Source organism: Aphelocoma coerulescens, chromosome 1 (genome assembly GCF_041296385.1).
Source record: "Aphelocoma coerulescens isolate FSJ_1873_10779 chromosome 1, UR_Acoe_1.0, whole genome shotgun sequence".
In the NCBI taxonomy this organism is placed as follows: Eukaryota; Metazoa; Chordata; class Aves; order Passeriformes; family Corvidae; genus Aphelocoma; species Aphelocoma coerulescens.
The window spans coordinates 20,942,386-20,962,491 of record NC_091013.1 but is presented as its reverse complement, the minus strand read 5'-3'; the positions used below and the strand labels follow the sequence as shown (position 1 = coordinate 20,962,491).

General features: G+C 39.4%; 1 long non-coding RNA gene across 1 annotated transcript in view; it reads right to left on the bottom strand.

Moving 5' to 3' along the window:
• LOC138118040 (uncharacterized) overlaps window positions 1–19,859 on the bottom strand; it is a 39,965-nt gene extending 20,106 nt beyond the window's left edge. The window contains exon 1 of the long non-coding RNA XR_011154970.1: window positions 19,786–19,859. This is a non-coding gene — a long non-coding RNA (uncharacterized lncRNA). The remainder of the gene's footprint in view (window positions 1–19,785) is intronic.
• Between the last annotated feature and the right edge of the window lie 247 nt (window positions 19,860–20,106).

Genomic DNA, 20,106 nt, shown 5'->3' with positions numbered 1-20,106 from the left:
AAAAAAAAAAACAAAACAAACAAACAAACAAACAAAAAACCCTAAAAGCAACAGAAGGCACACAAAATATAAAAGGCTGCTACAGGGTCAGAAGGAATAATTTGTTCTCCACATCCATGATGAATAGGACAAAAATTAGAACTGGATTTCTACCCTCTATCCTTATCTCCCTCTTGTTACTTCCCTCCCCGCCATCATGTCTGCGTAGTCTCGCCGAGGATTTGAGTCTCGCTTGATTTACCATAAGGTGGAAGGGGGACAAATTTACCCTCTTAGTGCACAGTCAAAACTGTCACTGTGATACGAAGGGTGAGAGCTGGAAAAGAAGTGAAATCTGTGCCGACCCTCAGGCTACAAACCGAATGTTGCATTACTGAGCATCAGTGGGCCTCCAGGGTGACTGCATCAGATGAAACATAAACAACAGTATCTAACGTGACAGATCAGAAATTAAAAACTAATTCTGTCTGAGCAATTTACAGTGGTGGGTGGTTTTATGCTGCCTTTTGCTTTCAGACAAGAAAAGCCTTCACTGAATGAAATTATCATTACAGTCTGAGCACAGTCCTGGGCTTTAATGAATGTAACAACAGGTGTTTTTCTACAGTATTCTTAGGGTATATAGATGGTTTGGGCCTTTCTTTTTTTTCTTTTTTTTCCTTTATTTTAATTCAAGTTGTATTTATGCTTCATTTGAAGACAAAAAAATCAGATGCAATAATTTTTCATGGTTTATGTACCTGATCTTACACATATTTTCTTGTAGCATGGTCATTGCATTACAACTTGAGTCTCCTCAAATAGTGCATTAAGAAATTTGAGTGAGAGCTGTGTGGTTTTTCTCCTTTAATACATTTTTGAGAGATGTTTCCTGACTATTTGACTTCATATTTCAATAGCCATACACAAATGGTTTCTGCCAGTAAATACACACTGCTTTAAGATCAGCACAGGCAGTTCAGACTTGTGCCTGACTGACATAGGATAGGTGCTAGCAATCCTATGGGAATCATTTCATAGCCTCTGGAACTTCAATGGGAGTCAGTCCTCTGTCTCTTGAGATTGGCCTCACTTGAAGAAAGCTCCATCAGGAAAAAATACTGGTCATTACCCTTTTCCTCAAACTTTGGGTGATCATTTATATTTATCAAATACTTACTGTGGAAGACTATGAGAAAAAAAAAGAAAGTGAAATATTGAACTTTTTCTTGTCAAACATATTAATTTGAAAAGATCACAGTACTGAGGATGTAAATACTGCAAGTAACACAGAAACCTTGGAGTGCCCTACAAGTGGTATGTTTGGTATCCCACTTACTTCTCAATTTATTCATGTCATTCTGAGATTAATATTCAGATTCAGAGAGCCAAATTCTGGCAGTGACACGAGATTTTGTCTGTGTCTACAGCAGCAAGATGCCCTGCACAAAAGGAGCACATCAGTAGTAACCACTGGTGCAGAGAATCCCCTCCCCACTCTACAAGCATGTGGAGGCAGGGGATGGAGGTTTGACCCCAGCCAGCAGCCAAGCACCCACACAGCTGCTTGTCCAATTCCCACTCCCAGGGGGACATTGGAGAGAATTGGAAAAGCAAAAGCAATTAAACTTTTGGGTCTGGACAAGCTAAACAGATGAACGGGGGAAAAAAAGTGATGCAAAAGAAGTGACTCACCACCTCTCACAGACAGTGCCCTGCCAGTCTCCAAGCAATGGCTGCCCTGGAAGCTGAAAACTCCCTTTCTTCTTCCAATACCCCGGATTTTATTGCTGAGCATGAAGTTATATAGCACAGAATATCCTTTTGACCAGTTCAGGTCAGCTGTCCTGGCTGTGGCCCCTCCCACTCTCTTGCTCACCTCCAGATGACTTTCCAGAAGGACAGATTGAAAATAGTAAGCATCGAGCTGGTGTCCAGCAGGCATTCAGCAATAGCCAAACACCAATGTGTGATCAGCAGTGGTTAAGGCACAAATCCAAAAAGCACCCTAGGGTCTGCTGTGAAGAAAGTTAACTCCATCCAAGCCAGACTCAATATGCGGACAGGGGATTGTTACTTTAGAGTGACTCTTGCCTCACCGCAGTAGCTCCACGAAGATGCCTATTTTCAGCTCAGCCATCTTCTGAACATGATTTTCTGGAGGACATCTTACATCTCAGTTTCATCTGAAAGACATCCAGTTCGTGCACTCTTGAACCAGTGTATAATCTGAGACAGAGCTTGGTAAACCTTTCAAAAGAGCCCAGCTCATCTAAACTGCAAGACTAACATGAAAAGCATGGGGATTGTTCCCAGCTATCAGCCAGCCTCATGCCAGAAATTCATACCTTCTGAGAGATTTGATACAGCAAGGCACAACCTGAAATCCTTGTGGCTACAGTTCATCACCAGGTATTAGCCCCCATGCAAATGGGCATCTGAGCTGGGAAACCAGACTGGCAATGAGAGTGTGAGATTAACTTTTCTGTTCTCCCTGAGAAGCAGGAATTGCCATCAATGGGACAGGTCTAACAACTGGAAACTGTGTCAAAAAAAAACATCACAGATGAAAAAATTACATTCTTTCAGAAGTCTAGGTGAGAGAAAATAACTCCAGGATGTGTTATGACCTAGAAAAGAAGACTTTCTATGGGTTTGCTGAATTTCTTTTTTATTTTTGTTTCTTGTTTTTTTATACGTCAGGCAAATTAGAAGGAATTGCATGAACCCAACTGCCTGTAAAAGAGGCAGCTTTGCTGTGTTATTAATACCAGGGCTTTTCAAGGGAGGGGTGAGAGCATTTATATGTATTCCTCTGCAATACTGAAGAGTATCCAGAGCACATCCAGGAACACAGCAAAAATTGCTTGCTCTGTCATATGCATAATTTGGTCGGGCTTTGAAATCAAAGAACAAGAAGATGGTTATCCTTTCTGATACACTGCTTCAAAACATAAGGCCTTTTTGAGAGAGAGGCTTTGTTCTAATCTCCCTAAAGAGGTTTCTGCTGGGGAGACAAACCAGCTACCCAAACACCATTGCTTATTGCAGCCACTTTCTGTTCTTCCCAAAGGATTACCTGGCTGTGTAAGCAGGGCCAGAGACTTAGCAGTCCTCTCCAAGGTGGGCTCCCAGGCAGGGCAGTATGACCAAGGGAGATATTGCCAAGGGAAATACTTCAGACGATGTATGTGCTGCATTGCACACAGTTATACTGCCAGTGAGCTGCAAAGTGTTTTGTTTTGGTTTTCCTGTGGGTATATACACAGAGAGCTGTCTGTTACTGTATAGATTCTTTATGACAAATAATTAGGCACAGACAGGGCCCAAGGGAAGCTGGTGGGAGATAATCTAAACCAGGATGTCCCAGTGCAATTAGGATTTTTCAGAGACAGTGTATATGCTAATGAGCATCTTCTATGTTACCACTCCATTACTGCTGCCTTAAAACAGAAAAAATAATTTCTTTGTGCTTTTATACCTAAAAAAATTGGAGTGTAAAATGAAGAAAAGGTGAGAGATGGCAGTGCAGTTTAATTCCCTGATGTAAGTTATAACGCCAAGAAGTGAAGGATAAAAAAAGCAAAAACAAAGCAAAGCAAAACAAAACAGAAACCACAAAAATAAAAAAAAAAACCCCACACACAAAAACAAACCAACCCAACCAAAAAAACACAAGCAAACAAACAAAAAACCCCAAACAAGTAGTGTGATCAACTCTTTTCCTTGGGCAAGGTTAATCCTTTCTTAATCCCAGTATTACTGAGGCTTCTTGATCAGTTTAGTAATCTCACTAGTCCTCTTGAAAATGCCAAGAACTGTACCAAAGGTACACCACATATCTTCCTATTACACCAGAGGGAGAGACCTAATCACAGCAAAAGATACTTCTTGCCTCATTAGAGCATGAAAATCTCATTGAAAGAGACGTGAGCTGATGCAAACAACCAGCTTGGATACCTGTAAAGCATTTCCCAATGCTACAGTACACCCAGCTAGCTAGAGAATATAGGGAGAAAAAAAAGATGACCTTATGTGGAAAAATAACTATGACTCTAGTGAGGTCATTCCTTTTTACTTTATATCAATAAACAAAGAATGAAAGCCATAAATAGAATGCTGTTATATATTAACTTCTTCTGAAACAGAATTATCTTTTAGGTTTCCCTAAAATGGTTCTAAAATGTCCCTTAGCATTTTTACAGTGACATAAGGCACTTGGGACTGGATGGCAAGCTGATTTCTACAGATAAAAAGACTGCTGTTGTCACTCTCGTGCAGCTTAGATTTAGATTGCAAGCCCTTCGGTGCAGTGACCTTCATGATGTTTTGTGTCCACATAGATCAGGCACCATAACTTTGTTCTGTTTCTCAAATATATAACTGAAGAAGAAGCATGAATCTAATAGATGTCACTTTCTCCTAAACAGTGAGAGTAACAAAAGGGAAAAAAAAAAAAACAACCAGCTACAAATTTGTTTACAGAAAGTACAGAACATTTAACACTGTAAGTGAAAGAAAAAACCCTTTATGATTAGCTCACACAAATCCTGCACCCACACTGCCAATCATATTGGTAGAGATGCCACCTGTCAGGCTGAAAAGGCAATAAAGTACAAAGAGAGATATTAAGGATGTCAGAAGAGTGCTTACAGCTACCAGCCGTGTACTCTCATCTGCACAAAAGCAAGACTAGCAGCCCAGTTTTGATGAAACCAATACTGATTGGAAAATATCTTCCACTGCTCAGAGGAGACAAAAGAACAGGAGAGTTTAACAGGCAGTTTAAAATGCAGCCTCAAAAACCCCTTCCAACTTATGCAGCCAATTTAGACTTCATAGGACCATACTTCGGAAATGCTGGGGTTAAATAGCACCTGCCCTGTCCGTGCCCCAAAGCAGAATGCATTGCAACAAACACAAGGACTGCATTAACTGCAATGCTGCCTTTATATATCCCCCTTGCTCTTTTCCTGGTTAAAAACAATGGTGTGTGTACTTCCCAGTACTTTCAGCATACAAAATATTGTAGTGATATTTTGCAGCCCAGCTACTGCTATGTCCAGGGCATTTGCTGGGGTTTTCTTCTATTACTAAGGCTGAAGGGAAGAGCCAGTAGTGGAGGATTTCTGGCTGTTTCTGAGAATTAGAGTCTTGAATCACCCTTGGGAAACTGTTTTCAATTTGCAAAATACCCCTTTCCCAACTTTTCTATCCCTCTTCTGCTTTTTGCTCTTCATGCAGCAAGGATAAGGAGAAGGAAACACCCTGACACACAGCCAGCCAAATAATGTCATTAATTATATTAACCTTCAAAGTCGAACTGAACTGCTTTTATTCCCCACTCAGCTTTTCCAAGATTGTACCATTTCCTTTGAGGTCTGGGTCAGCACGACTCTCTAGCATCAGCTCTTTCCAAAGTGCACAAGCTTCCCTAGCTCCCAAGATATTGATGCAATTCCCTTAGAAAGCTTGAGAAGGGAGGAGTGCAAATGTCCTCAAGGGGAAGGAAGGACCCTTTTTCCCTGGGGGTCCTGATACTGAGGAATATTATTCTGTATCAGAAAAATTACTCTTCCTTTTACCATCACAAAAAACACCCTTTTGTCTGAGAGGGAAGCAGGGCTGCCAACTCCCTCAGCACTGCATGTGTGTGTTTCCAACTGAGCAGTGTCTGGGCTGGGAAAATGAGGCACTTTTATGAGTGGGCGCTGCGGCTGCCATCAGCTGTAATTGTGAAAAGTGGTGTATTCATTGCTTGCGTCCTTGTGGCCAGGAAATGACTCACCTTTCTGTTTCATAACTCTAGACTGCCAGACATAATTTTTAAGATGAACCTAGTCAAATAATCAGAAATCATACAAATCTCCCATCTCAGCTGCAGCATGCACCTGCAGAGCTGCTTACAGACATGTGTCTCCTGTTCTGCCTCATCACCCCTTGGGAGTCTCCCTCCTGACTCCTTCCACCAGCACTTCCAATGGATGGGAATATCTTTCTTTTGCTTCTCCCTTGTCATTCTCTCCTTTCTCTTTCCTTCCTTGTGGAGCACAGAGCTCCTCAGCTTCATTTTTCCTCCTTCAGTCAACCTCTCTTTCAATTTTATCCAGCGACACTCACTGAGGTATGCCTTACCGTGTCCCTCACAAGGGAGTCCTGTGTCAGGAAATGGGGACAGAAAAACTCAAGATTCCTGTGTGTAGCTCCCTCTCTCCCACTGTGTCTTTACATTTTCATCTGAACTTCCCTAGCTATACCTCTAAATCCTACCTTCTGCTGGGCAATGTTTCATACTCCATAAAATCTTTCTCATGAATAATAGATCCCTCTAAATTATTCATATAGGCTTTTCCAGCAGCTCTTCTCCTGTTTGGGTCAAAATGTCAGACTAAACAGAGCATTGACTTGGGGTCTCAGTGTGCCTATTATACTGCTTCTGTTTGGTTTTGGTTTTCTCACCAGTTTTCATCTTGAAAATAAACACAATTATGTTTGGTGCCCAAATAATATTGACAAAGCACAACATACTTGCTTTTGTTTGTTGCCATTTTCTCTGATTTATTTACATTTCTAAAGACTATCATAACAGTTTGATAACCTCCTGGTGATTATCTAGGTAAGAACTGTAGTTGATAATTAGCTGTTTACAGATTATAAATACCCCCTTATAGACTTTCGACTCAAGTAGGTAAAGTCACCAAATATATATAGAATTAAATCCAAGCAATTCAGATTTACCATATGGTAAATAATAACTAGAGGTTTATCAGAGATCAAATGCTACCTGCTGAGCTGGGGAAATAAAAGCAATTACAATTGTGATTCTTTTAACAAAAACATAGACTTTCTCTCAAGTCATCTTTCTTGGGACTGATTGTAATCAAATGCATTTGACTTCTGAACCTCCACTTCACATTTCCTACAGATCTTTAAAACAGCTCAGTGCATATATCCTTCACAGAGCAGTCCTTTCCAAGAATGCTGGAAATACAAGGATGCTTACAATGTGGGGCAAGATTTATGTTGAAGGCACTGAACAACAATTATTTAATTGTTTGATTATTTTTCTTTTCAGTATATATTTCAGGTCTTTGAAATAAGCAAGTAGATTCACCATCAGAATTTGCTAGTATGAATTATTCTGAAAGCTGATTAGAGTTTGAAGGAAGGAACTATTTTTCTATTTTGCTGAGATCTGAAATAAATAGCAGTAAACAAAACAAAATGAAAAGCATAAAGCATCCAGAACAATTTGCTTCCTTTCATGTCAAAATAACAGCAATATCTGACTATAGATAAATTACTACAAACCTTGTTTTCCCTTTGTCATGGAAGGAGGAAGCCTTCATACCTTTCCCAGTTCACTTTTACACAGTGTATCATCCTAGCAAGCTAAAGAAGTATAGAGACATTATTATTTTCAATGGTCCTATTTTCTTTTCCCCAAAATTTCTTTAACTGGCAAATGTTCATACTTTTTTTAATGTGTCTAGAAAAATAATTCTCCTTTTCTATATGTCTCTTCAAATTCACTAAGTTCATACCCTTTTCCAGAGCAAATACACAGAAAGCTTTTATAATATAAATGCAGATGCAGTAAGAATCCTGAGATGGGATTGGGGAGACAGCTCAATGAAGTATCAAACTGTTACCCTAGCAACCTTCCATCAGAAGCCTGGATTTTTTAATATTTCCAAAGATGTATGATTTTGGTAGGGGATATATAAAATAAACAAAGGGTCAGAAAACAGAAAGTACTGTAAGTCATTTTTCATATCATGTTATTGGTATCATCAGTATCTCAACCCTTTTTTCCCTAAGCAGAACATTTTACCTGCCATGTGGCTCCCTCCTCAGCTGAAGGGCACTTCTCAGCAACTGCTGAAGATGCCATGGCCATGGCTGTGACTGGAGCCGTGCTCCATGATCAACTCACTGAATACTTGCAGTCAGCCAAGGTCACTCAAGGATACAAAAGGCCCCAGTGACTTCAAGTTGCATTTGCACAATGAAATACATACCAAACACACTTAGAAACAACTTAGATCCTATACTGGAAGCTAGTGATTGTGATTGGTAATAATTCCTATGTTTATTTTTGTAAAAGTCTTCTTATTATGATTTTCAATCACTTGTAAATCTGACAGGTCATAGTTACTGAGGCTATATTCTTGTGCTTAAATTGCCTGAAAAGGGTTTATTGATAATTCTGTGAACTCTCTTAACACTTCGGTGATGATTTTCTTGTTTGGAAAAATCCAAGATTCAGAAGTTCCTTACAGAATAAAGGTGCCTCAAAGAATACTTTTTTTTCTCAAGGAGCAAAAGAGGTGAAGTGGTAGATTTGCATGGTGCACTAAACTAAAAGGTATTGACTTGATGTTCAGTCTAGATCTTTGAGGTATGCTGTTCAATATTCAGCATTTCTGTTGAATCAGATTCTTTGCTTTTGATGCACCTCTAAGTTGGGCAATGTATCATGAACACTGAAGGAGTGCACCTAGCAAAAATGATTGTGTGGAAGTTCCTGGGTTTGGGAGACAAAGGACCAGTCTCATTATCACGAATTTAGAATTACACTTTAAAACAGTTTAGAGCTCTTCCTATTATTTAAGGCCTTATAACACTGTCCTACGAAGCACATAGACTTTGTTGTCTCTGTTGTCAGGAGGAGCTGGTTGGAGAGCTGGCTGCAAGATGCAAGGGGTCAGTATGGCAGCCCAAAGCCTGCCCAAAGCTCCCTGCAGCCAGGCCTGTCCTTTTCCACCCTCGGGTTGTTTAAGCCATCATCCTCAGTCTCTCCTCGTTAGGTCCATGTGCACCACATAAAGGGCAAGGAAGAGCCCTTTATTCTGCCTTTTAGGCATTACATTATACTCACACCTACATAGTTGCCTTGAAGAGTGTCCCCTGCATGTTTGCCAGACACTGACAGGAAGTGTTTTCTTCCCAGAGCTCCCTCACTAACCCCCTTTTATCATTCGGTTAAATTACCTGAAAAATCTCTCAGTCAAGCAGCAGCAGATAACAAACTCCAAATGACCCATGCGGTGTTTGCTGCCACGGCTGTGCACATTGCTGGAGAAGTGACGGTTGAAAAGGGAGAGCTGAATCAGGTGCAAAATACACAACAGTGGCATAAAAATTTTGCAAGCAGATTTTGGTGCAGAAGAAAATGCAATAAGAATGTCAGGCAATGTCCCTAATTATCTCCTAGATTAATTATGATGGAAATTTTAATCTATGTAACCTTACAAAAAAAGCACAATAACCCCACTAAACCAGCAGCAAACGAAGTATTCGGAAGCTAAGCTATTTATATTACCTAAGGTACATAAGGGTACACGTGCATGACGTGTTTGAAATTATGTGGTACCTGTACTGTAATTTAAAAGCCATTAATAAGGTTTAACTAAAGAATAATTCTGTAAAAGCTACAGAAATGCCCTGGATTCTTGTTTCAGCAAATAACACCACTGTGTACATTTGGTGAGTCATCACTGCAAGCAGGAACAGCCTCTAAGTGGAAACGCAGAGAAATCAGAGTGCAAAATCCAGCATACTGAAAAAAGTTACTGTTACTAGAGAGCAATAAATAATCAAATAAAAACTAATCTTGTTATATAACTATTGCAGGATCACGTACTTTCATTTCCATAACTAAAAAAAAAAAGGAGGAGGCTAAATGTATTAGTGGAAGAGTATCTGACAGTATCCCTGAAATTATATGAACAGTCAGGTAACAACTGCAGCAACCATTATGCAGAGAGAAAAAAAATGTTTTAATATTAATGTTTAAATACATTAAAAAATGTATTAATATTGGCTCTTGCTATTTTCCCTGATTGCAAAATACACAGAAATGTAAAAACTCTTCCAACTTACTGCCTTAGTGCATTTTTAATCATCAATCTTGATGAACCTAACAGGTCTAAAATGAAGCTTAGAAGCTGAAGTTAGAGACTTAGATTAGATTTAGATACTTAGATCCCACTGTCTACATGAAACAAACAAACCAACCCCATTTTCCTTCTTGGGTGCTTGCAATGTTCCAAATTTAGATTATTTGTATACAGCGCTTTCATCTTCATAAGACCCCGTTTGCAATATGGATAAAACACTTATAAGGCAACAACCACCAGCTGAACCTACCTTCTTCATAGGACTATCTCCAATGATACTCTTGAAATGAAAGGCAGATTCACTGCACATCCTTATCATTTGGCTGCTGGGAAGACTTTGGACCTGCTCTGGGAGAACATTTAATTACACTTGGAAAAACCTTGGCTTGGCTTGTGTGGGCTGGCACAACACTCCGCCTTGGAAAGCATGACCACTCCTGGCCACATCTGCAGCAGTACTGCATGACCAACACTCAGCTGCCTAAGGGGGTCTGACATGCCTTATTTTCACTCTGAATTTGTCCATCTTCCATTTCCAACATCTGTATCTTTTTATTATACACTGTTGGGCAAACTATTATTAAACTGTCATTTCCCATACAACTACAGATCAGCTTAACTGCTCATTTTCCCTGAACAGCAAAGGAACAGAAATCTCTTACCCAAGATTTTGTTTGAATTCATGACATAGGTCAAGAGTCCATTCCGTCCAATCTTCAAGGCTGAGCAACTGCGCATTTTTTTAAGAGCTACTGTGACTAATGATTCTGTTCCACCCTAATGTCTTCATTTAAATGTGTTTGATGTCATATCAAATGATTTTTGGAAGTCAGTATATTACACTGATGTTAACATAACAAGTCATATGCTCACGAATATACCAAACTAGTTAATGCTAATTTGATTGCCATTATAATTTGTTGTGTTTATCCCCATTGTTTATTAAGAGCCATTTATACTGGCCATTGCATCATTTTGTTTGATATAACGGAAGGATTTACATCTGCCTTGGCATCATATTTATTCTATGAAATTCAGACACAACATTAACAGGGTTTTTTTAAAGGCATTTTAAAATAAGTATTCATGACTGAGAAGGTCCCCTACACAGCTTTCCCAATATTTTAGGCAGAAAGCATAGCTACTTAATTAAAGAATTAATGATCAACAAACATTTAAGAAACCACATTAACTAAGGCAATAAGCAGGTTTTGATGGATAAACTTTGGAGTTTAGAGATGTATTTTCAGAAAAAAAGCTCCCACTTCCTCCTAAATCATTTATGTTGGTACATCATAATATCATTTTATGAGAAAATCCAGGAGAAAGGAAAAGCAGAAAAAATACATGAAAGATTTTTCCCCTGAGGTATTTCCATAATTATTTTATGGCAAAAAGCTGTATGGGATTGAGGTGATGTGCTTTGGAGCTGCTCTTTGAAGCTTTCAGCAGCAAGGGGCTTCCTCCCCAGCATATGTTTTAAATGTTTTGCTGAATTACAGTCCACCTGCACAGAACCGTTCTGACCTTTTTACCCTTCCAATATTTTAAACATTTGACCTGCATTCCTTCCTGCAGTTTTGCTTCCGAGAATACTCTTGAAATAATTATGTAAATATCATCTTAATGCATTTTCACCACCACGTGCATTTTCAGCCCCCTTATGATGTTATCTTTCCACAATGCCAGAAAAACATGAACCAGATGTGCTGAACACAAAATACCACAGCAGGGATTTCCCTCACAGCAGTCATGATATGCAGGTTCTTAGAGGCTTTCCATGAAGTAGTAGGGCTATTTTTAGAGCAAAAATATAACACAGGTAATAGAGTTTGAAGTGTATTAAAGTTATATATGCATATTTACTGTGCTGAGTAATACTGGTCTATAAGAAAACGCTTCAGTGATGAAACAAAATCCAACACAAAATTTCCTTGGTATTCTTAAATTTGCCACTAGTATAATGGATTTATTTTATATTCATAGGTAGCTGTTTTTCTGCATTCATTTATTATATAAGTACAGTATAAAGGTGAATAGCACAAGCTGAGCTGCAGACTGTTGGCATCCCACGTAATTGCGTATTGACATTCATTAGTCAGTTGACTCTTGAAATTGTGCTAACAGACTAAACACTAGTTCTATATTTGATTGCTGAAGACCTTTGGCTTAGACCTCCTGGGTGAAAGCACAACCAAGTCTTTCAGTCAAAGTGTCTCTTGCTTGTGACAAATTGTTTATGTGTGTTGGACTCCTTCCTAAATAGCATCATCTCTTCACAATCCCACTCCATAGCCAAAAGTGAGGATAGTGCTGGCTCCATTCTACTACTCTTCAGCAAAGAAGCTTGTTTCTATCAATCTCCTTTATTATTTCATTTGCTTAATATACTGACCAGTGCTGAGGAGCCAGACTGGAACTGAAGCCCTTAACCTATGCTGAAATTCATGGGGTGAAGCAGGGCTCAGCAGAGAGTCCTTCACCATGTACTCCAGTCTTTTGCCCATAACACTAATGGCAAATGAACTGCCCCATTTATTCTTCTGTATTAAATCCATGTCCAGCCATAAAATGCAGTAAGAATATCAATGACAGCTGCAGACTGACTACAGTTCCTACTAAAGTCACTTTATATGGAATATCTCCTGTTATTTGACCCGGTGAATTTTAGGGTGAGGCAGTGCTGGTGGCACCTATGCTTCCATGTAGATGTCCTCTCCTCAGTCATTCATTATTTGTAAAGAGATCTTTATCATGATTGCCTCACAGACTTTGGGGTTTTTTAGAAATGGCATGAATATTGTGAATACAAAGAGGACAAAAATATGTAAAAATATGTAGGGGAATGCCAACAAAAGTAATATTTTGACTCAATGCATTAAACTCTTAAAGGTATAACATTAAAATATTATTTTATAGATTTTTGAAGAGACATTGAGAGCTTCTGCTTAGTGACTTCATTCTATATTTTTCTCCTTTCACTTTTTAATTATGTTTATACTGGCCCTGAGCCTTGCCCCATAAAACCTGCCACAGACTTGGATGGTTATTCTATCTTTTGACGAAATGTTGGAGTTGGCCGCGAGCTCCCACGCATCTGCCATTTGACCTCCATGAATTACAGCTGGATTAGGCATGCCATGTTTTATTAGCTTAATGGTAGCTGCATTAGAGAAATCTGCACTCTAGTGCACAAATTTCTTTCACCATTCATGATTCAAACTCTGCTGAAACTTCTCAGGGTTGCTCTTAGCACCAAGACTAAATTTTAAACAAAACTCGTTAAAAGACTCTGAGATGGACAAGTCAGTCTGCAGTAGAGTATCCTTGGACCACAGTTTTCATATCCTCAATAGCATGAAACTTTCTAAGGCTGAAAGAACAATTTTTAGCACATCTTAGAAAACTGCCATAACCATGTGGATTTGTAACATATACATTTCTAATCTTAGTTCTGGTTATATGACTATAATAGAGCCTAAACATATTTCTGAATTGGTGTTGAACATGTCTGATTTAGACTAAGGTAATGTTTATTGGCAATCTTTCTTTATGATAGAAAGAGAAAAAATATTGCTGTGAACTATGAGTCAGTGACTAAATGCTGAGAGCTTTCATAGGGATTTGACATGGCTCTGAGAGACTGGCAAAATTCAGATGATGCAGGGGTGTAGTCTTGCAGTACGGATGGAAAAGGAAGAGAAGCATGGGAATATGTCAAATTCTGATTCTCTGAAACTGAATTCCCACTGAATTAAATAGGATCAGAAATTCATCCTTCATATTAGTGTGTATGCTTATTGAGAGAAAAAAAGGTGTACTAATTTTACAATTCTTATAGAAGTTGGGCAAGCAAAAGTCAGAATCCTGTGCAACCTTAGTTCTGGGGTTTTTTTATGCAAACACCTTCTGATACAGTCTCTGTTAACACTGCTACACAATATTATTTCCATGGTATCCCTATCTGGTTCAAACTGAAGAAATTTACAGGTACAGATTATAGTAATGAAATATTTGTAATAGACACAGGTAGTCAGCTTAGAATCTAATCATAAGGGCTGTTGGATAACATGACTCTCCAAGTCACTAAAATGCTTTTCAGTTGTCTTCGCAAAAGACACATCTTTTCACATCTGAAACCAAATCCACATTCCAATAAGTCTAGCTTGATTTCCAGCCTCAAGGCAACATTTTTACCTTCTCTCTTGTGTCCCTTTTCTCCAAACCCTGATTTCACAGATAAATAACCTTATAAGGGAACCTTAAGCACAAGATGAAAGTAGGCAAAGAGAAGCTTGTGGAACACAGAGAAGAGGTTGGTCTATGCAGAAAGGAAATTAAGCATTTCTTAAGCTGGTCTGGTTCTCCAAGCCCTTTCCTATTGCCAGCCCTGGGACATCACCTGTGGCAGCCTCCACAGCCCTCACCTTGTGCTGCTCAACAGTCAAGATGTTGTGTTCTGCTGGACCACTTGTGCCGGCAATAGCTTTTTGCTTTGTAGGCAAACAAGCTGTGGTTTCCTTCTTTCAAACTTTTCCTTCTTCCATTTGAAATAAATAGCATTTTAATTTTGAATACAAATAAACCTTAACATAGAAAAAAATGTGCTTAGAAATGATGAGAGATGCCCACCACTCTATTAACTTTTTTGTACTTTCCCTGCAGAAGTTGTTTCTGTCAATTTATTTTCATTTCAGCTGAGCAAAATGGGAAGGAAAAAGCAGGTTTACACAGATGGTTGTCAGCCAAGTGATGACTGCAGCTGAGAATGACTGTACAAAAATATACAGTTTGCTAAACTGTGTATTGTTTGGCTTCCATGTGTATCAAATGTCAAAAGAAATAAAATTTGGAGAATATATTTAGAACTCTTTTTTAAAGACTTGTTAAATTATTATTGTAAAATGGAAGAGTGGTCATTTGTAAAGGAAGAAAATTGCAACAAACAGAAAATGGAATACATCCTGCCTCCAAAATATCTAAGAACACAGAATAGCATCTTAAATACAAAGCTAAACCCCTAAATAAATGGTCTGTTTTGAGAGTTATTTGGGTCTTTTACAAGTGCTGAGCACCCCCAGTCCTACTGAGGTCAAACAGAGAGGGGTATTTGAAAGTCAGACCAAGTTGAAAGTCTGGATGAAGATTTTTGAACCTTACTTTTAGACTTCTGTTTTTAAAGGATCTCTTGGATCACACAACTGACCACAACACTTTACTTTAATAGACCAAATAAACTTAGTGAGGAGAAAAATTTAAAATAAACTAAAAGAGTCTTCCTAGAAATTGTTAGGGTGCTGCCCAGTTCAGGGTGGGGGCAGGCTTTGTCCACACTGGAAAGCTACAGGATTTTAAATACAATTGATCTTATTTTAACTCAGATCTATCTTGAACCAAGGCTAAGCCTAATGTAGACACACTCAAATCGATTGTAATGTTGCCTGTGTCATTAGCTAATTTAAATGTACATGCATTAGCAGATTGCCTCAGTTCAAATAGATTGATCTTTAAATTGCCTTGTCTGAAGCTGTACCATTTCTAGGGAGCCAAGGTTCTGGTTTGGAAGAGAGGGCTGTCAAAGCCTCTTACCTTTCTCCTACCTGTCAGCTCTGCACAGTACTACCCAAATCAGTCAGTAAATATCTAAGTTATCAGTGTAACCACTGATCAACTAGCACTAATCAACACACCAACTAATACTCATAAAACTGCTGGAGTATTTCCAGGAGAAAAGCCACTGAGTTATACACATCACTACTACAATTCTACTGAGATTAGTTAAATTCTACCAGGCATAACTTTGGACCATAGCAGACATAAATATTGTTAACATATGTTTTGTAGTCAGAATTTAGGTAACTAAGTCAATGATGACTTGAATATTTGAATTTTTTCTGTTCTTGAACTGCGGCTTCTGTGAGCTCCAAAGAAGACTGACAAGCATAAACTAATTTTGAATTGCATGTCCTTTCCCTACCAGCTCTCAGACCAATGTAATCTCACCTTCATTCTAGCGGGGTAAAAAGCAGGTACAGAAAATAAGTATGAGATAATAAATTTCTCTTACTTTCCTTGATCATTAATAAATGAGGTTATTTACCTCCTTGACTCCTGGAATTAGTTGTGACCACAACACCTTTACACAATCCGTTTGTTCTGAAAACCTGATAATAGGAACCCATCTGCTTAGAGACATAAAGGAGAATTCATTATATGCCCAGTAATTACTTTCAAAGCAACATAAAGAGATTGCATGCACAGCTTCTTAGAGTTAAACGTGCGGTCAGAAAGAACACCTTGATGTGTAGGAATAAGAGGAGTTCAAAAATGTGATAGCTAATAACATTTAAGGATTTTAATAGGAAAAATTTATATTGTGCCTTATTGTCCTTGTCCCTAACTGCAGAGAAACCAACATCTTTGATGCAGGATTTCAAAAAAGCTGTTCCTGAGACAACTCCTTCCTCCATCTACCTATATTATGACAGAAAATGACTTGTATAGAATGGATGTTCTCCTATAAAAGAGGAAAGGACAAAATGTCAGGTTTGATGACTGTGGCTTTCCCCAAAGCTGGCAAAGCCTCCAAGTGCTGCATCAGGATTTTGTACATGACTGAACACCAAATGTTAAGGCCACGTGAAGAATACTATAGTCAGGCTCCCAAGCAAACCTTTTCTGTTTCCTTATTAGGAGAACAAGACCAAAGCCTTGAAGGATGAAGTGGAATGAGTTGGGTTAAGCGCTGAAAAGCAGGTGACTGGAACTTAATCTGTGAGGAGATGGAAAAAGAGAAAATAACAATCCTTTGATCTTCCTGACATCCTATCCAGATAGTCCTGGTTAATTATAGTCCCCCTTGTGGTTTTAGTTACCAAACATATACAAATATTTACAGTGGACAAAAGTACATCTCTGTTAAAATGTCACTTTTTAATTGTGTTTTATCCATTGAATACTACAGATCCAGCACTTTTCTGATCATATTTTCACTTTATGAGCTGAAGTCCTCCAGTTTCCTTTTCCCACTTCCATTCCATTTCTTTGTATCTTTCATTCTAATGAAACATAGCATGCTAAGAGACCATTATTCTTGGAAATCAGGAGGGGTTTTAAACTGCCTAAATATTCCTTTCAGCCAAGAATAAAGTTGCAAAGACAATTAGCATGCTTGAGTTTAAAAATACAGTTAAGTGGTTTGTCAGATCAGGCTTTAAATACAATCTTATGCCAATAAATTTAAGATACTCTTCTTTGACTTGGCTCTCTACATCTAAGACTGTCATGCTCAGTAGAAACAAAATTATTCTGGATACAGTGCTACAAGGATTTGCTGGAGGATTCTGCAGCAGCTAGATTTCCTGAAAGATAATACCTTCTAAACATTATTAAATATCACTCTCCCAGAGGATTTACCTCTTAAGCACATATTGAATATAACTGTTCAGCCTTGACAGAACTCTCAGCCTAATGGTATTTTTCCCCTCTTTTTCAATCATACAGTAAAAGCTCTCACACTTGATGCAATTAAATATCCAATGACACTTTAAAAACAATAATGTTAATTATAGAATCTTGACAAAACTGCAAGTATAATCCTGTCTCCACTAAGATCAATGGCAAAGCTTCCACTGTCTTCCTCGAGGCCAGGATTTTGCTCATGCCTAAGGTCACTGCATCCTGCCTATATAAATTCCTCTTACATTTACAATTTTTATTGTCAAAGGGATGATCAAACCTGCACTAGGGTTGGTAGAAAGCCAAGTCCTGTGTAAATTTGCCATGCACAAATATATTACTTTTTCCCAGTCTAAGGAATGCATGCTTTCTACCCAGCCTTTCTTGTTTATGACCAGGTCTAGGAGAAGCACACTGACAAGTTTACCTTGAAATGGAGAGGAAAAAAGCATTCCCAAGACAACACATCTCTGAGAGGGGCAAGATGGAGGAAGGAACAGCTGTGAGAAGGCTTTACTCTTTTATAGTTTTAGCTTGCACTGGATTTACAGCTGTGTCCTAGCAGGTCCCCCAGGACAGGTGACCACCCTGGTCAAAGGGACCCCAGGAACTATAGATTAGAAAGACACTGGAACAAAGAAGCAGTGGATGCCCCATCATCAGAAGTGTTCAAGGTCAGGCTGGATGATGCTTTGAGCAACCCAGCCTGATCAGGTAAATGTTGTCTCTGCCCACGGCAGGTGTAATGGAGTCGATTAACTTTAGAGGTCCCTTCCAACCTAAATCATTCTGTGTTCCTGTGCATCTATAATTTCTCAAAGGTTCCCAGGACCCAGCAGATCCCTTCTGTGCTGGTTGTATGTGCTGCTCCCATCCCTGTCCCATCAGACCACTTCTGCCCTTGCTGCCTCCTTCACCTGGTCCACAATTCATCCCCAAATTTTCCTTCCCTGGAGGACAAATGCATGCAGAAGAGGTGCAGATGCCTACATGCGTTGGGAGAGGAAATATGTTACAGGCAGCTTGAAGAGTGCAGATCTAGCCTGTGCCAGAAGGGCTGCCTTACCCTCGAGTTTACAAGATTCCTGGATGCTTTCTGAGGTTCAGCTGAATTTTTTGCTTAGGATTAAATGTGGTATAAATAGATTATTTTTTATCTAGTAACACTGAACACAATGTTTTCAAACCCTTTAAAGAAATTCAGAAAGACATGGTTGAAAAAAAACTTTCTACATTAATTGCTGCATTTTAATGCTGTTTGTTTTAAAATAAGCCTGTGAGTTTGTACACTGTCTTTTGGTGTAATATGTTCTGCAAATAATACAATTGAAGAAAACTTATTAATAGATGAATGAGCTCCTAATATTGGCTGGTGTCAACTGGCTAGTCTGTTAATCAGAAAGAATGATGGATAGTCATAGGGGGGTGTTGGAGATATTGGATATGCAAGCTGTACAGCCATCTACTATGGTTGACTTTTATCTTACGTATTTCAGCATAAAAATTAGCCATGACAGTTTCCCTACTGTAGTGGGTTTGGTTCTGTAACCGGGCAGAAACACCAATTTAGTGTAGTGGTTTGGCCCAAAATACCCATTACTGTTTATCTTCTGTGAGATAAGAATTAGGAGAAAAGCAAAGCAGGCACCAACTTTGAAAGAATATAAAGAAGTTTATTAACAGACCTAAAAGAAGGGAAAAAAAATTATACCACACCTTAAGAACTCTTCTCCTCCCCCCATCTTCCTCCCTTCTCCCACTGACAATGTAAAAAAAGACAACCCTTAAGTTGTTCAGTCTGTTTACCACTTCTATAATAACCTTGTTCAGTCCATTTAGAAAGAGAAGTCTCTTCTTGCTCGTGCTATGAAAACAGTATCACACCGAGACAGCCACCCACTTCCAAATATTGTTCAGTCCATTTAGGAAGAGGTCTCTCTGCTCGTGATGTGAATCCCTTCCCCCGACTTGCAGCTTTTCCCACAACTGCTTTCTTGAAGGTTTTTGGGGTACAATTTTAAGGTTGAGCCATTCAGAAACAAAAGTTCTCTTCACCCATCTCTGGGAGCATTTCATCTCTAAGAACAGAGGCCCTTCACCTTCCCTGGGAGCAAAGGGTCTTCCTCATCTTCATCTCTAGGACTATCTCTGGGAGCATCTCTAGGAACTGAGGTTTTCTCCTTTCCCATTTGGAGCAAAAGTCCTCATCGCTTCCATCTCTCCCTGTCCAAACTTCTCATGAAAATACAGCTGCGTCAGCATCTGCCTATCTCAGCGCAGGTGCTTTTGCTCACAAGTTGAACACTCCACCCCCCATGCCTTCATGAAATTACAATGGGTACTCTGATACATCATAGCTTCACAACAGACTTTCAGCTTTAAGCATCTCCTCTTTCTCTTCCCTCAGGTTTTCAGCTCTTCACAGCAATAAAAGGGTTAATCTCACCTCAGCCTTGCAGCTGGAATTCGGCTTATCGCAGTGGAGAGGGGGTGGTTCCGAGCCGCTCCGGCTGCCCACGGCAAGGCAGTGGGGGGGGGGGGGGGGGTTCCATGGCTGGAACAGGCCCATGGCTCCAGGCTGGCCGTGGCCCGGCCCGGCCTGGCCCAAGCAGGGCCTGGCCGGGCCCGCTGGTCCCCGCACGGGGCCTGCAGCCACCTGTCCCAGCGCCGGAAATGAGAGAGAGCTGAGGTGGGAGTTTGTCTATTCTTAAGTGTGGATCACAGAGGCGGTCACAACTTTAAGTGGCTTAAAGAATTGTCCATATTC